This window comes from Triticum aestivum, chromosome 3A (assembly GCF_018294505.1).
Source record: "Triticum aestivum cultivar Chinese Spring chromosome 3A, IWGSC CS RefSeq v2.1, whole genome shotgun sequence".
Taxonomy (NCBI): domain Eukaryota; kingdom Viridiplantae; phylum Streptophyta; class Magnoliopsida; order Poales; family Poaceae; genus Triticum; species Triticum aestivum.
In genome coordinates this window covers 719,697,779-719,702,338 of record NC_057800.1, presented here as the reverse complement: position 1 = coordinate 719,702,338, position 4,560 = coordinate 719,697,779, and the positions used below count along the sequence as shown (strand labels likewise).

The 4,560-nt window shown below is 40.1% G+C and overlaps 1 non-coding gene across 1 annotated transcript; it reads left to right on the top strand.

Moving 5' to 3' along the window:
* Positions 1-219: 219 nt before the first annotated feature.
* On the top strand, positions 220-292 carry TRNAK-CUU (transfer RNA lysine (anticodon CUU)). Its single transcript has one exon. It is a non-coding gene; the product is annotated as a tRNA-Lys (tRNA).
* Positions 293-4,560: the final 4,268 nt, after the last annotated feature.

Here is a 4,560-nt window from a genome sequence, read left to right as displayed (position 1 = left end):
ATCTCTGTGCCTTGCTTCCAAGCATCCACCGCCTGTCCTACTTTGCTGTAGGCGTGCCCAACATAGAAAATAGGAGCTAGCTCAATTTCTCGTGGAACCTTTTGGTTTTCGTCTGCTCAAAAAGCTTCCATATGATAAACTTGAACTATATTAGTTTATGTTGGCATGACTTGAATACAACAATGAAAATAGGCTAATGTTGAAAAAAAATATCAAATTGCCCGTCTAGCTCAGTCGGTAGAGCGCAAGGCTCTTAACCTTGTGGTCTTGGGTTCGAGCCCCAAGGTGGGCGATGGATTCATTTTTGTAACCCAGGTATATAAGCTGTTTTTTCACCTTGTCAATTGACGTACAACCTGGACAGTTTGCAACTTACTTTTTTAGGTAAATTTGTTCTAAGATATTTTCAGAAACTTGATAGAGTTATTGTATGTTCAAATACACAAAGTGCGTTGTTTCACATTATTTTTACTAAATCATCCGACTTTACCGCTAAAAAGATGGATTAAGTTGAAAGAACAATACAACCAACAACTTTCTATGATAAAAGTGAAATATACAGAAAGGATATTTGAAGTCTACACCCATCCTTTACATCTCGACACAGATGAATTATTTTTGCACAACACAAAAAAGATGCACAGACTAGATTAATCTTGAAGATTTGGAAAGTCAAATGAGTAGCATATTGTGAGAACATAAGATCACTGAATATTTAGACACATCTGGGTAAGGATACGAGGTTTGCAAGCAAGAGATGTCATTATTCATTGTTATATTGTGCTTATATTGTCGGCAATATGAATCCAGGGCATAAAAAAGTTGAAATAGGAGAACCTCTAACTAAAACATGTGTATTTGACACCATTAGTGGCCGACACCAACGCCAAGGTAACCGAACGACAATTCAAGGAATAAAGAGCGGCCGTTATCATAATACTAGTAGTATTGTTTAGAGAATGATCTGAAGTAACCGCTTACTAAACAGAATAAGTTGGGAATATAATAATGAGAAAGGTGTGCAACAAAACTGAAATGTACATCAGTGATATTTGAAGTCGTGGTTTTTGTACTCTCCTTCTCGTTGGACATTTGGACACATTTTGGCCCAGGAGACAAGGTTTGCAACATGAGCTCGCACTGCATCGTTGTTGTTGTACTATCCGCAAACAAAATCCTAGAAACACAAACGGTCTACACAAAAGAGTCCTTGAATTGAGAGCAGTTGTTTTGTGGGAGGGAACAGATTTACGAGATATATTTGTGAGATTTTTCTTTTTGCGACACATAGATACCTGATTCCCCTCGCCAATCAATGCAGACCATCCATGCTTTTTTTTACAGTATTGTTAGTGAATTTTCAAGTATTAGTCTTTTTGAGTGATTTTTTGAGTTTCTTTTTAGCATATTTTTGAATTTTTTTATCATTTCTCAATGGTATTATTTCTTTTTAGAATCATTTTTCAACGGTAGTAATGCCAGAGAGCGCCCCAAAGCATTTATTTTTGGAGGGCAATTAGGGAATTTATTCAAAGTTCAAAGCCGGAGCAATACAAGCAATGTCTGGGCGTCTGGCAAAATCTCTAGCCACAAACAGCGACCTGAGAGAAACGCTGAAGGCGCCTTACCAATGGTGTGAGCTTCCAAATTTGCTTCCCTACACTCATAACGAAAACTAATCTTTACAAAGTCATTCATGGACTCCTTTATTTCGTCTATAACCAAAGCATATGAAGATAACGTTCTCCCATTAATGTCCACCCCAAAGTATATACTGCAGTATTCAGAAAATGTTGTGAGCCCAAATAGAGCAAACAAGGTCCGGCCCGATTGGCCCAACCTAACGGGCGCACCTTTGTCTCCCCCACTGCAAGACGACTGCCGCTTCCTAAATGGGCCATGCCCATAAGTACACCAGCCACATGTTACGCAAGTACGCACGTACACTAGTTTCCGTTTGTTTTAATTTTCTTTTTCATTAAATTCTGAAATGTTCTAAATATATATATTTCAATAAGTAATTTACTTCACTTTTTAGACATGAACCATGCATTTAAAACATGTTAATGCAGTGTAAACAATTTGTTCAAGCATTTTTTAAAACGTTTGTACCATTCAAAAAATTCAAAACATTTAAAAAATGTTCAGCCATTTCAAAAATGTTATTAGAAATTCTATAAAATGTCTATACAGCTTAAAAAATGTTGAGGTAATATGGAAAAATGTATCATACCATTCAAAAAATGTGCACATGTTTCCAAAATATGTTAGTGACATTTTCTAAAAACATCTATACAGTGTAAAAAATTGTTTCTAACCATTCAAACAATATTTGTACTATCATTTAAAAAATATCATGAGATTTTAAAAAATGTTTGTGCATTGTATAAAAATGCTCACGCGATTTTAAAATAATGCTTCATACCATTCAAAAGAATGTCCATGTCATTAAAAGAATGTTATAACAAAATGTTCATGGCATCTGTGAAAAAAGGTTCAATGTGTCTAAAAAAATCTCCACCGTGTATTTGAGAAATGCTACCCTATATACAAAAACCATTCAACTTTTATTTGATGAAAGTCCACAAGTATTTTTTTGACTAAATACTGTGAGGCAATAGCCCCACGGCAAATATTTGAAAACTGAAGAAAAAATGAGAAGGGAAAAGAAAAACATAGAACAAAAACATAAAACCAGCAAAAGAAGCGCAAAGAATAAAATAACTGAAACCTTTTGCAAATCATAAAAACGAAAGGATGATTTTCCCAAAACCATGTTAAATGAGCAGGCCCACCAGTCTCAGCGCTGCAGGCAATGTTGTATACAAACCGTCGAGAAGCTTGTATAGTTTGGGAAGATATTTTTTTTTTTGACAGAAAAGAAGAATCTACTTCAACCGATATGCATCCCTCAGAAAAGAAAATTACTTCAACCGACATGCCCTTAGGCACGACCATGCATAACATAGAAATCACACATGGAAGGGGTCGGAATTAGCTAGAGCAACATGTGTTGTAGCGAAAGGTGCCAGAATACAACAACAGAAGGGTGCCGAAATATAACACGGGCCCCCTATGTCTTCCTTATAGCGAGATATTGTTGGGGAATGCAGTATTTCAAAAAAATCTTACGATCACGCAAGATCTATCTAGAAGATGCATAGCAACGAGAGGGGGAGAGTATGTCTACGTACCCTTGTAGACCGAAAGCGGAAGCGTTATGAAACGCGGTTGATGTAGTCGAACGTCTTCACGATCCAACCGATCAAGTACCGAACGCACGGCACCTCCGCGATCTGCACACGTTCAGCTCGGTGACGTCCCTCGTACTCTTGATCCAGTTGAGGCCGAGGGAGAGTTTCGTCAGCACGACAACGTGATGACAGTGATGATGAAGTTACCAACGCAGGGCTTCGCCTAAGCACTACAACGATATCACCGAGGTGGAATTCTATGGAGGGGGGCACCGCACACTGCTAAACAATCAAATTGTGTGTCTATGGGGTGCCCCTCCCCTGTATATAAAGGAGGCAAGGAGGGGAGGGCCGGCCCTCTCTATGGCGCGCCCAAGGGGGAGCCCTACTCCCAGTAGGAGTAGGTTTCCCCCCTTTCCCTAGTTGGAGTAGGAGAAGAAGGAAGAGGGAGAGAGAGGGAAGGAAAGAGGGGGCCGGCTCCCCACCCAATTCGGATTGGGCTTGGGGGCGCCCTCCACCTGGTCGGCCCCTCCTCTCTCCCATTAAGGCCCAATAAGGCCCATTGACTCCCCGGGGGGGTTCCGGTAACCCCTCGGTACTCTGGTAAATGTCTGAACTCATCCGGAACCATTCTAATGTCCAAACATAGCCTTCCAATATATCGATCTTTATGTCTCGACCATTTCGAGACTCCTGGTCATGTCCATGATCACATCTGGACCTCTGAACTACCTTCGGTACATCAAAACACATAAACTCATAATACCGATCGTCATCGAACGTTAAGCGTGCGGACCCTACGGGTTCGAGAACTATGTAGACATGACCGAGGCTCACTTCCGGTCAATAACCAATAGCGGAACCTGGATGCTCATATTGGTTCCTACATATTCTACAAAGATCTTTATCGGTCAAACCGCATAACAACATACGTTGTTCCCTTTGTCATCGGTATGTTACTTGCCCGAGATTCGATCGTCGGTATCATCATACCTAGTTCAATCTCGTTACCGGCAAGTCTCCTTACTCGTTCCGTAATGCATCATCCCGTAACTAATTCATTAGTCACATTGCTTGCAAGGCTTATAGTGATGTGCATTACCAAGAGGGCCCAGAGATACCTCTCCGACAATCGGAGTGACAAATCCTAATCTCGATCTATGCCAACTCAACAAACACCATCGGAGACACCTGTAGAGCATCTTTATAATCACCCAGTTACGTTGTGATGTTTGATAGCACACTAAGTGTTCCTCCGGTATTTGGGAGTTGCATAATCTCATAGTCATAGGAACATGTATAAGTTATGAAGAAAGCAATAGCAATAAACTAAACGATCATAGTGCTAAGCTAACGGATGGGTCAA